Genomic DNA, 14,378 nt, shown 5'->3' on the forward strand with positions numbered 1-14,378 from the left:
TTATAATCAACGTAGTGTTTCTATTATTTTGTAAATAGACTTGGAGTATATGAATAATTATAATAATGATGAAAAGAATAATTTCTTTTGCAAATCCATTTGCAATATATTTTTATCATTATTATTAAAATTATAATTGTATAAATAGATTTCAAGTACATTAATAATAAGAGTAATTTCTTTATAAATTGATCTACACTATACCAACATTATTTTTATTATTATTAAGAAGCATCATTGTTTTGTGAATCGAACTGATATACATTTTAGGTATAGCAATATATCCCAAAGTCCAAAATGTAAATACCTACAATTATCGGTCAAATATTTCAGAGGGAAAAATGATATTTTTATAAATATGCCTTTTTCTAAGAAGGCCTTATTTGAACTATAACAGATCTTAGTCTATTCAGGTCTCCCTTGATTTCTTTTACTTGCTCAAAAAGAAGTCCGGCATAGCACTGTTCGAGCTATACTAGGGAACAGGCTAATTTTACTACCCACCTACATAACTGGGTCAGTCTTGGATTGGGATTCAGCTCTCTTCTGGAAAAAATGTGTATAAGGCTTGTCGTTCCCTTCTGCTAGTTGTTTTGAGCGTTTCAGGTGGATAAAAGCAAGATGGCTCCAGAGAATACTCAGAGACATAGATGGCAACATTCACTAAAAGGCAAATGCCTTGGGAATGACCAGGGAGTTGGGGGGAGGGGCGAATGGCTGAACTCATTGCTATAAAATGCAGGAATGGATATCTGCACGGTATGGCAATTATGGTGATTAAGGAAGCCAAGGGACCCTGAGGAGCAAAGGCTTGGGAGCTAGAGAATTTGAAATAAACTTTCGGCTTTTGTGGAACACGCTCTAGAGATAATAGTACAACCTTTTTGTAGACCTAAGTTTCTTCTTAGCCTTTAAGAAATGGACCTTAGTGGCGGAATCAAGACAGCAGCTGGAAAGCAGGGACTAGCGTGAGCTCCCTGCCGAGTCCCTCCAAAAACCTATAAAAAGATGGCTCTGAACCAATTCTAGAACTACGGAACCCACAAAACAGCAGAGGGAAGCAGGGTTCCAGCCCAGGACATCCTGGATGGTCCCTGGGTGAGATCCATCCCACACGGAGCTGGGAGTGGACTGGAGCGGAGCAGAGCCCAGCGTGAGCGCTGTGGACCAATCACACCAGGACCCGGGCCGAGCGGGGCTAGTGCCCTGAATCAGTGAGCCGCGCAGTTACGAGACTTCTCAACCCACAAACACCAAAGACAACAGAGAAGGTTAGTGGGAAAAGCTGTGGGAGTGGAAGGAATTCATGGTTCGGACACTGCCCCCGGGGCAGTGGAGGTGGGGCAGCTACAGCTGCAGTTGCTTCTGGCCCCAGGCCCACCTGGTGGGAGGAATTAAGTGGCAGATCAGAGCAGTAGTGAAGAGCCTGCTGAAGATCTAAGCCCAGTCCGGGTTGGGGGTTCTTGGGGAAGGAGGAGTGCTGGTATGGCAGAGCTGGCACCCACCCCCAAACGTGGAACTTAGAACTCTTTAGTCTATAAGCAGTCATACCCCGCTGAAAAACTCAAGGGTCAAGTTAGTTGGTTGGGAATATGGCCAGGCAGCAAAAATGCACCCAGATTCAGTCTCAGACTTTGCATTCTTTCTTTGGTCACAAAGAAGAACAAAACATACAGACAGAAGAAGTTAACAAAGTCAAAGAGCCTACAACAAAAGCCTCCAAGAAAAACATGAACTGATCCCAGGCCTTGGAAGAGCTCAAAAAGGATTTGGAAAAGCAAGTTAGAGAAGTAGAGGAAAAATTGGGAAGAGAAATGAGAAGGATGTGAGAAAACCATGAAAAACAAGTGAATGACTTGCTAAAGGAGACCCAAAAAATACTGAAAAATATACTGAAGAAAACAACACCTTAAAAAATAGACTAACTCAAATGGCAAAAGAGCTCCAAAAAGCCAATGAGGAGAAGAATGCTTTGAAAGGCAGAATTAGCCAAATGGAAAAGGAGGTCCAAAAGACCACTGAAGAAAATACTACCTTAAAAATTAGATTGGAGCAAGTGGAAGCTAGTGACTTTGTGAGAAATCAGGATATTATAAAACAGAACCAAAGGAATGAAAAAATGGAAGACAATGTGAAATATCTCCTTGGAAAAACCACTGACCTGGAAAATAGATCCAGGGGAGATAATTTAAAAATTATTGGACTACCTGAAAACCATGATCAAAAAAAGAACCTAGATATCATCTTTCAAGAAATTATCAAGGAGAATTGCCCTGATATTCTAGAGCCACAGGGCAAAATAGAAATTGAAATAATCCATCGATTGCCTCCTGAAATAGATCCCAAAAAGAAATCTCCTAGGAATATTGTCGCCAAATTCCAGAGCTCCCAGATCCAGGAGAAAATACTGCAAGCAGCCAGAAAGAAACAATTTGAATATTGTGGAAAAACAATCAGAATAACCCAAGATCTGGCAGCTTCTACATTAAGGGATCGAAGGGCTTGGAATGCGATATTCCGGAGGTCAATGGAGCTAGGATTAAAACCTAGAATCACCTACCCAGCAAAACTGAGTATCATGCTCCAAGGCAAAATATGGACTTTCAATAAAATAGAGGACTTTCAAGCTTTCTCAGTGAAAAGACCAGAACTGAATAGAAAATTTGACTTTCAAACACAAGAATCAAGAGAAGCATGAAAAGGTAATCAAGAAACAGAAATTGCAAGGGACTTACTAAAGTTGAACTGTTTGTTTGCATTCCTACATGGAAAGATGATATGTATGATTCATGAGACCTCAGTATTAGGGTAGCTGAAGGGAATATGCATATATATATATATATATGTTTATGTGTGTGTATATATATATATATATATCAGTGAATGTATATGTATGTATATATGTATGTGTATATGTATGTATGTGTATGTATGTATATGTGTGTGTGTATGTGTGTATATATATATATATATATATATATATATATATATATATATATATATATATATATGTACAAGAGAGAGAGCAGACACAGGGTGAGTTGAAGATGAAGGGAAGATATCTAAAAGAAATAAAATGAAATTAAGGGATGAGAGAGCAACATACTGAGAGAGGAAGATAGGGAGAGATAGAATGGGGTGGATTATCTCACATAAAGGTGGCAAGAGGAAGCAGTTCTGTGGGAGGAGGGGAGAGGTCAGGTGAGGGGGGAATGAGTGAACCTTGCTCTCATCAGATTTGGACTGAGGAAGGAATACCATACATACTCAGTTGGGTATCTTACCCCACAGGAAAGAAGAGGGAGGAAGGTAAAAAAAATAAAAGGGGGGGATGATGAAGGGGAGGGCAGATGGGGGTGGAGGTAATTAAAACAAACACTTTGGAAAGGGGACAGGGTCAAGGGAGAAAATTCAATAAAGCGGGATGGGTTGGGAAGGAGCAAAATGTAGTTAGTCTTTCACAACATGAGTATTATGGAAGGGTTATACATAATGATACACATGTGGCCTAGGTTGAATTGCTCGACTTCTTAGGGAGGGTGGGTGGGAAAGGAAGAGGGGAGAGAATTTGGAACTCAAAGTTTTAAAAACAGATGTTCAAAAACAAGAAACAAAACAAACAAAAAAAAACAAAAAAAAAAGTTTTTGCATGCAACTAAAAAATAAGATACACAGGCAATGGGGTGTAGAAATTTATCTTGCCCTACAAGAAAGGAAGGGAAAAGGGGATGAGAGGGGAGGGGGTTGATAGAGGGGAGGGCTGACTGGGGAACAGGGCAACCAGAATATATGCCATCTTGGAGTTGGGGGGAGGGTAGAAATGGGGAGAAAATTTGTAATTCAAACTGTTGTGAAAATCAATGCTGAAAACTAAATATGTTAAAGAAATAAATTTAAATTAAAAAAAACAAACAGAAGCAAAAAAAAAAACCAAGAATCACCTACCCAGCAAAACTGAGTATCATGCTCCAAGGCAAAATATGGACTTGCAATAAAATAGAGGACTTTCAAGCTTTCTCAGTGAAAAGACCAGAACTGAATAGAAAATTTGACTTTCAAACACAAGAATCAAGAGAAGCATGAAAAGGTAATCAAGAAACGGAAATTGCAAGGGACTTACTAAAGTTGAACTGTTTTGTTTACATTCCTACATGGAAAGATGATGTGTATGATTCATGAGACCTCAGTATTAGGGTAGTTAAAGGGAATATGCATATATATATATATATATATATATGTATATATATATATAAGTGAATGTGTATGTATGTATATATCTATGTGTATATGTATGTATGTGTATGTATGTATGTATATATATGTGTGTTTTTATATATATATATATGTAAAAGAAAGAGAGCAGACACAGGGTGAGTTGAAGATGAAGGGAAGATATCTAAAAGAAATAAAATGAAATTAAGGGATGAGAGAGCAACATACTGAGAGAGGAAGATAGGGAGAGATAGAATGGGGTGGATTATCTCGAATAAAGGTGGCAAGAGGAAGCAGTTCTTGGGGAGGAGGGGAGAGGTCAGGTGAGGGGGGAATGAGTGAACCTTGCTCTCATCAGATTTGGCCTGAGGAGGGAATACCATACATACCCAATTGGGTATCTTACCCCACAGGAAAGAAGAAGGAAGAAGATAAAAAGGGGGGGAATGATGGAGGGGAGGGCAGATGGGGGTGGAGGTAATCAAAAACAAACACTTTGGAAAGGGGACAGGGTCAAGGGAGAAAATTCAATAAAGGGGGATGGGTTGGGAAGGAGCAAAATATAGTTAGTTTTTCACAACATGAGTATTGTGGAAGGGTTATACGTAATGATACACATGTGGCCCATGTTGAATTGCTTGACTTCTTAGAGAGGGTGGGTAGGAAGGGAAGAGGGGGGAGAATTTGGAACTCAAAGTTTGAAAAACAGATGTTCAAAAACAAAAAAAAAACGTTTTTGCAAGAAGCTAGAAAATAAGATGCATGATCTCATTTGAGCCCCAGAGCAATCTTTCAAAAGAGGCACTATGGATGGCTATTATTATCCCCATTTTACTGATGGATAAGCAGAGACTCACAGAAGTGAAGGGATTTGCCCAAGCCAGTAAGTATCAGACACTAAATTCAAACCCAGGTCTCCATAATTCTCTGGCCAGTGCTCCACTGCTCTACCTAAGGCTCCTGCTTTAACTTACTGTGCTACTATTTAATGATAGTAATTTCTATTTGTACAGTAGGTTATCCTTTTTAAAGGGCTACTGCACATCTACTGTTCCATTAGCTCTTCTCGTCATAGAGGGCAACTGGATCTTTCCATAACAAAACCCTAATTGTCATCCCTGTCAGAAACTGAGTCCTAGGCCAAATGTTCTTGTTTGTCCTTTGTTCTCAAAGAGGACCATGACTTCAGGGAGGTGATGCCATGACGTGTAAGTGAACTGGATTTAAATGAGGGAGGACTGCGCAAAGTCAGCACCCTCACTTTCTCCTCTGGAGCCAGCTGGGTCCAGTGATGAGATAGAGATCAGGATGACTGGGGATGGTCCTGGGGAGACCCAGCATTGGCTATGCTTACTGTCTAATGCAGAGACTCTTAACCTGGGGTATCCAAGGGTTGTCTGAATAGATTTCAATTGGTGAATTTGGATGGGAAAAACCTTGCATCTTAATTTTCACTAACCTTTAACTGCAACTTAGCATTTCCTTTAATTATGAATGTAGGCAACAATACTTAGGGGTTCGTAGGCTTTACCAGACTGCTGAAGGGGTATATGACACCAAATGCTCTAATGAGAAGGACATAAGTGTCCATCCCCAAGATGGCAGGGATTTTTTTATGCTCACTGATGGTATCTGCAGGAGGTATGATATAGAGGAATCAAAAGATCTGGGTTTGAACCCTGGTTCTGCCATTCAGTAACTGTGGGGCCTTGCTCAAGTCACTCAGCTCTCTGGGTCTCTTTCCTCATCTGTAACGTGATTAGAAGAATTCTAAGAATGTCCTGCTCTTAAATCCTGTGATCCCATATGGGGCAATACTTCTGCATTTGGTATTCTTTTGGTTTGGTTAACTTTCAGCCTGGTTAGGTTAATTAAAAGTTTGTATAGGCACTGGGGAGAATTTAAAGAGAAGGGCACAGATGTGGTCCACTCCTCAGCCTGAGGTTGAGGTCTGCTTTGAAACAAATCACTCACCTCCTGATGCCTCAGGACCCTCACTGTGTTTTTTGGGTATGAATGACTGACTTTGCATTTTGAGGGCCTTCGTGACCCCTGCCCCTGTCATCTCCTCTTGTTCTCGTCTTCTAAGAGAAGACTTAAGAGGTCATCTTCTCCATTGTTTGACAATATAGAGGGTTATTTCATAAGGCTTGCTACATTTCTGAAAGATCAATGCCTACATTTCTTCTTATTTGCTATTAGATTAGAGGGAAAATCAACTGAATGGGGAGGCTAACCCATTCTACTGTGATATTTGCCTTTTGTACTAAGTACTTCTATAATCTCTTTGGTAAATGAAATTAATATAGAAGTGCTAAATTAATAGCCCCCCTGAGGTTTTACTCTCCTCTGAAGGTGTTTGTCAAAAAGAAAGGACTAAATTAAGGGATTTTGTGCTCCCTGTGGAGTTTTGTGTGTGTACCGGTGGTACAAAAGAATAATGAAGGCTTATCGGGAGAACAAGCACAGAATCTCAGGGTTGGAAGAGCAATTAGTGGCCCTTTGGTCTAGCCTTTACCCCTAAAAGAATTCCTATTGTAACATAAATGATTAGGGCTCATCCAGCCTTTGCTTGAACCCTCCCCAAGGCATTCCCTTCATTTTAGGAGTTCAGATGTTTTTCCTTACATCAAACCTAAATTTGCTTTCTGCCTTTGAGGGCCAAGCACAACAAGTCTAATTATCCTCATCCCCAGTGGATTTAGCAGTCATGTCTTCCCTGATTCTTCTTTTCCAGTCTAAACACAGCTAGTTATTAGCTGCCCGCTCTTAGCCTCCCTCTGTCAGAAGCCCTCCTTAACATTCATCTACTCTCCCAAGTGGGACATGTTCTGCCACTCTCCTGCCCACCTAAAGTCTTCTCTGTTCACTTTTGGCTGGCTGTCCCTCAGGGACCCTGCCCATACTCTGCTTTGTGGGCCAAAGTTCCCGTTTGCCCATTTCATACCACCCAGCTCCATACCGTTGCTCAACATCAGCCAGCCACGAGAAAACAAATGTCATGTTCTTATCAGACTGGGCTATTCCTAACCATCAGAAAGTTTAGAAAACAGTTTAGCTTAGCATATAGTTGGCCTTGGTCTTCTTCCAGCTCTTGCTGCTTCACAATGTCTATAGAGATTATTTTTGCAAATGGTGACTTTTCATTAATTACTCTTCTAAAGAAATATGTCTCTATTTGCTAGTATTACCCTTTTCTTCCTCCTTCACTTGACATTGACAAAATCATTTTTCTTAGATGAAGTAGTGGCTTATATTACCTACTGTGTATTCAAAAGAATCACTTGAAGGAAGGGGGAACATAGCCAAAGCAAGATTTTTATACACTGGACTTTGGAATTTTCTTTCTCTTCACCTCACACAAATTAGCAAAGATGGCAAAAAATGGAGAGATGTTGGAGGGGCTGTGGAAAGACATGCATTCTAATATACTGTTGATAGAACTGTAACTTGGTCCAACCAGTCTGAAAAGCTGTCTCAAATTATGCTAAGAAAGTAAAAAAATGCCCATATCCTTTGACCCAGGCATCTCAATATTAGGCATATACTTCAGGGTAGTCAGATATAGAAAGTTCCCATATATGAGAAAATATTTCCAAAAGCACTTTTTGTAGTAGCAAAGAACTGAGAACAAAGCAGATGCCCATCATTTGGAGAAAAGCTAAACAAATGTGTTACATGAACACGATGGAATATTATTGCACCCTAACAAACAATACATATAGAGAAGCGCGTGTAGACTTATATGACCTGATTCAAGGTAAAGAAAATAATATACACACAAATTATAACAGTACAAATGTAAAGAACATGGCAACTCACACTCTCCCTGAAACTAAATATTATTGCTCGGCCTAGGAAAAGAGAGGAAAAACTAAGTCTCCTTCCCTTCTTTGCAGAGATGGGAGATTATTAGTATGAAATACTGCATATATTGTCAGGCTCATTTGTTGTGTTGGTTAATTTTGCTTATCTTTTTTTTTCTTTCACTCTTTTTTATAAGGGGTAACCTCACTGGGGTGGGATATATTTGGTAATAAAGGTGATATAAAAACAAAAACTATCTGTAAAATGTTTTAGAAGAAAAAGAAAAAAAGGAGGATTGTATATGATGCTGTGTACTACTGATATCCAGAGATTGGTTTTTTTTAAATTTTTTTTCTACTTAATAATATTTAATTTTTTCAAATTACATGTAAAGATAGTTTTCACAATTCACTTTTATAAGATTTTGAGTTCCAAAATTTTTTTCTTCCTCCTTCCCCTCACTGCCAAGCAATCTGATATAGGCTTTACATGTACAATCATATTAAGCATATGTCCATATTAATCATGTTGCGAAAGAAGAATCAGAACAAAAGGGAAAAGCCATGAGAAAGAAAAAAAAACAGAAGAAAGAAAATAGGATGTCTCAATTTGCTTTCAGGCTCCATAGTTCTTTCTCTGCATGTGGACAGCATTTTCCACCTTGAGTCTTTTGGAATTGTCTTAGATCATTGTATTGCTGAGAAGAGCCAAGTCTAAGTTGGTCATCATATAGCCTTGCTGTTGCTGTGTACAATGTTCCCCTGGTTCTGCTCACTTCACTCAGTATCAGTTCACGTAAATGTTTCCTGTTCATCCTTTCTTATAGTACAATAGTATTCCATTACATTCACATACCGCAACTTGTTCAGCCATTCCCCCAGTTGATGGGCATCCCCTCAATTTCCAATTCTTGGCCACCACAAAAAGAGCTGCTGTAAATATTTTTGTACATGTAGGTCCTTTTCCCTTTTTGATGACCTCTTTGGGATATAGTAGGGATATTGCTGGATCAAAGGGTATGCATAGTTTCATAGCCCTTTGGGCATAGTTCCAAATTGCTTTCCAGAATGGTTGAATCAGTTCACAACTCCACCAACAACCAACAATGCATCAGTGTTTCAATTTTACCACGTCTTCTCCAACATTTATCATTTTCCTTTTTTGTCCTATTAGCCAATTGGATAGATGTGAAGTGGTACCTCAGAGTTGTTTTAATTTGCATTTCTCTAATCAATGGTGATTTAGAACATTTTTTCATAAGCTTTAGATACTATAGATAGCTTTAATTCCTTTATCTGAAAATAGCCTGTTCATATCTTTTGACCATTTATCAATTGGGGATACAGTTTGTTTTTCAAAAGTGAATATTAAATAACAGAACAGCTCTGAATTTAATTTGGTTTTTGTCCATGTTTTTAAAAATATTTTATAAATCTTGTTTTCTTTCTTTTCCCCCGCTCTATTGCTATCCACCAACTCCTCCCACCTCCATAAAAGCCTTCCTTCATTTAAAAAAATAACTAAAACTGAGCAAAATAACTCAACATTGTCCATGACTGAATATGTATATCTCATTCTGATCTGTAGTCTTCCACGAGTCTGCCAAGAGGCAGGATAAGTCCGTGTATCACCATGTCTTCTGAAGTCAGGATTGGTCACTGATCAGAGTCCTGGTGGCAGAAATACTTTTTAAAAACTCACTTATCATTATGCTTTTGATTGATCCAAAAACCAGGCAAATAATTTCAAAGTTGTTTTGGGTACTTTAGTACAAATATGGACTTGTACAGAGTTGTTCATAGCTTGGGGGCTTTGGGGGGGGTTGGATACTTTTTGACCCTCTCCTCTCAAGGGGGATCATAAATGGCAGGGCATCCTATGATACTCCACCTCCAGCTGAACATATCTGATGTCAAATGTGGTTTTTCTTTGAGGGGAGGTTGCAGCAAAAGTCTTCATAAAGATCTCCTTAGTAGATTGCACGCTCCTTGAGGGCAGGGACCAGGCCTCAAAGAAATTTGTATTCTCTTCAGCACCTGCACAGTATTGCATTAGATAAATTCAGCACTCAACAAATATTTGGTAAATTATAAATGGAAAAGACAAGAGAGAAATGACTGAGTGGTAGGATTTTTGCCAGGCCTATGGTAGGCCCGGGGACAAGAAGAGTACCATTCGGTAAGAACAAGGAATGTTCCTACAGTAACACTGTCCAAGTTGGTTCGTTAGGACATTACTGTAGATCCTAATTAATTTTCAGCATGCATTTTACCAGATGGTATGAAACCAGAATTTAAAGGCATGTTCATTTCTGCGACTTCACAAAAATCTGCTGTGTCTACTAGAAAAGCATTAGTCGAGCTAGTCAGATTTTGACGGCATTGTAATTTATGCCAATTGAAAGTCTGAATTAGCATCAGTGAGCTACAGCTAAGTGTTAAGGTCAGTTGTGCATTTCATACTTCAGCTGCAGAGGAGAATTTTATTGCTTTTCACAGCCATGCTGCAGTGGGGAAGGTTCCTTATTACGCCACAGACAATTAATTGAGGTACATTACCTAGAAACTTAAAAAGGTCACACGCGGAACATAATGGACACCTCATAACCCCTATTACTGATTACTGAAATGCAAATTGGTACTTTCTTCATTTCCTCTGAGTAGCATAACTCTTCTTTAGCCTTGAATTACATGTCCATTTGCTTATACTCTTTCAACTTAAATGCTTAATTTACTCTTTTCAAGTGTCAATCCAACTTTCAAAACTGCACATCCCCATTTCTCTGAAATGTTATCGTGATGAAATTAGATTTGTTACATACACACATATGGGAGAGACATGATGAATAGAAATACAGTGTGCTAGTTCAATTAACCCTTTTTCCCATATGTAATAACCCGCTTTTGTATATGAACCTATTGGGGGCGGGGGGTTTAGACAAAGATATATCCTGTATGAGTAGGATAATATGGTGCTCAAGAAGAGAGGAACTTTAAGAAATTGTAGATAACATAAGACAAAAATTGAGACCTTTTATACTAGAATTTGAGTTGTTCTTCTTGATTATAAGTTCCTGGAGGTTAGAAACTGCTTTATTTCATCTTGGAATCTCTACTACCTGGCACAGTGCCTTATACAGTAGTCATGTAATAAGCTACTGGTTGAATGTTGAATGAAAGCAAACCATCCCATTCTTTTGGTCACATACTTTGCCGATCTTTTCCATCTGGATGACAACTTTACAATTTACGCTGGTGATTCAGAACATAAAGCGAACCTGATTCTTTCCATTCTACATGGGAAGGTACACCCAAAAAGTGAAAGGGACAATATGCTGACTGCCTTATCAGTCATAAAGGTCAAGGCTGACTGATTCTGCCTGATTGGTCTCCTTCTAGCTTTGAGAGATACACTAATCTCTTTCCAAAGAGAGAATGGGATGAGAATCTGAGGGTAGCCATCAGACTTCAATAAGCATATGGCTAAAGAGTTGAGACAACAACCTCTGAAGAATTCAAGGCTTTTGATCACATAAGGAAAGAATATTTTTATAGCTCTCATAACTCATACTTACAGGTTAGGTCCTTGAGGGCACAACTACCCCAAGTTCAAGGTTCTCTATAGGTCCCAAACTTCTAAAACTGGCTCATGAGTCCTCAATGAATTAGTAAGATGGGTTCAATGGAGGTTTCTATGTGTGAAATAAGTCAAGTTGCATGATGTCCCAATTTGGTAATAATAATATCATATTCTATTAACCAAATCAATTCATCAGTCATTTATTAAATCTCTACCATTATGGGGATGCCAAAGCAAAAATAAACTAGCCTCTGCCGTCAAGAAGCTTATGGTACTAGAATCTTTTGCATGACTGATCTTAATAAATATTAGTTGGAAGTTATAATTATGCAGATAAGCTTACAATGCCTACCCAGTTACTAGCTTGGTTCCCAGAATCTTGACACTGGGAAGGACCTCATAAAACATCTAGTCCAACCTATCTCTGAATGAGAATCGCCCCTTCAGTATTCCCAGTGAGGCATCATTGAATCTTTGCTTGCAGACCTCTAGTGATTTTCTGCCTAAGGCACTGCTGAAGGGTAATAAAACATGCTGTCATGGGTCAGTTAAGATGTCCGAGCATTGAACTATGTCCCAACCCCACATAATATAATTCTAGCCTAAGCTCATATATACCATTTAAAATGTAGGCTCTACCCTTCCCCCCAAATTTGCTTTGATGCAGAACTTACTATCTCTTATTTAGGGCATGGCTGAAAATGCCCCCAGAAGATGATACATCGAGGAAAAGAAGTTAGAGAACATCTAGCAATAAAAGCCCTGTGCCTTTTATCTGGAGACATGCCATTTTGAAGAGACTTAAGGTCTCAAGTTGAAAGAATATTTCACTAGGCAGAATTTCATCTCTAAGCATGAGTAAAACATTTGAAATCCAATGATGAAAGGCTTAAGATGAATGAAAGGTAGTATTGCTATTTCTGAAAATACTTTATTTGAAGATGCTGGAGATGGGTATAGAAATATTCTGGTAGCAAACAGTGAGCTCTGGCAGAAAAGCGATTGATGGGTGTGTCCATAGTTTGATCTCTTCAAGTCTCAAACTTCTACAGTTCTGCAGCAAATAAAGGTAATGCTCTATATTGGGAGCCCTGAAACATGAGGGTTATTGTTACTACGAGGTGAGATAGAAGAGTATTCACGTTCAAAGATTGTAAGATATAAATAATACACAAAAATGTGGTGAATTTTAAAGAAGGTTTTTAAAGTTTTCCCTTAGAGCTTTTTTCTTAATTTTGTGAGAGTGCTGTTTTTCTCCCTATTAATCACTGTCATGACTGCTGTGTGCATGTGTGTGTGCGTGTGTGTGTGTGTGTGTGTTGGGAGGGGAGACACCTGAAATTGGGAAGGAAAATGTGAGCTCAGAACATACTCTGAAATCATAATATGCAGAATAATTTGAGATGAACTATCAGGGGTAACCCCAGGTCTCTTGGCAATTCCAGAAGTGAGTTCAGATTTCTTCAATCCCACACAAACACGAAGAGATGGGCAAGAGGGCTATACTTTCCTTCAAGAAGCATTTATGACTTAAGTGCCCATCATATGTTAGACACAGGCTTAGGCACTGCAGTTATAAAGACAAAACAAATTGGTCTCTGCTCTCGGGCTTGGATAGGAGAGACCAGATTGTCTCTCCCCTAGACAGTCTGATCATTTAAGAAAGACACAGGCTTAAAATACAGAAGAAAAGAGAGGCCCTGCCCATTAGCTACAGCAGTGTGGAGTTTCACAGTGCACATATTTAACTTACCCTATACTGAGCAGACAGGGGCCACTTTTTTGTTGTTTTTTTTTCAATAATCACCTCTGACAAGAATTCTATATTGATTATTAGAGATACTGTGGCAACACCAGTCCAAAATGGGGCAAGGCCTGCCCCGGCCCCTCTGTGCTATCTATATTTAAGTGTAGGGGCCTCTTAAGTCAAGAAACTCAAGGAATGTTTCTCTGCACTTGAGCAGAAGTCAGCTCAGGAGGGATGGGAAACTCTAAAAGGTGAAATTCGGAAGATACCAAGTAGAGGGGGAAGGGATTCCTCAACATTATAGGCCTTGATGGCCTCTAAGGTCCCCTTTGGCTCTAGGTCCTGGATCTTATGACTTTCCCCCTCCACATTCTCACTCCTCCTGAATCCCACCCACAGTGATGGGCAAACTCTTCAAACTTATCCCAGCATTATGTTAAATTACCTACCACATATCCAGAAGCTAGGTTCTTCCACTCAACCTGTACCACCAGTTTGGATGGCATGCCTTGGTGCTAATTAAAGAGGCCTGGGGCATAACTGGCAGTTGTGTGCTCCTACAACTTCAGAGGCCCAACTCTTCCCCTATTAGAACCATTCTTAGGACAATAAAGACATGGTGCCATGGGAAGGAAGTGGAGACAGGTTCTGCAGTGGGTGACCCTTCTTGGCACCAGGCTAGTTCTCCTTGCCTCACCTGGTTCTTCCTATGAACCCTCAGGGCTTAGAACCCCACCCTCTTTTCTATCCTGAGTTCTATTCCCCCCAGATCTTTTGCAAAAATTACTATTAGTTGACAACATCTGTCTATTTCACTGTGTCTCATCCTTTTCAATCCTTTCTATAGGTTTTTGTTCTTAAAGCAAGCAACGGGAAGATTACCAAGTCTTAGGTCGGGTCATCGACGCCACTACCAACGAAAGTAGTCAGTGATCTTTCTCAGCTTTCTCTGTTTACTGACATCTTCTAGTATTGGCCTAGCCCTATCCTTGTCTGTGTTTGATGTCCCTGCTAGCTCCTTTAAGAATTTGCT

This window comes from Trichosurus vulpecula, chromosome X (assembly GCF_011100635.1).
Source record: "Trichosurus vulpecula isolate mTriVul1 chromosome X, mTriVul1.pri, whole genome shotgun sequence".
Classification (NCBI taxonomy): domain Eukaryota; kingdom Metazoa; phylum Chordata; class Mammalia; order Diprotodontia; family Phalangeridae; genus Trichosurus; species Trichosurus vulpecula.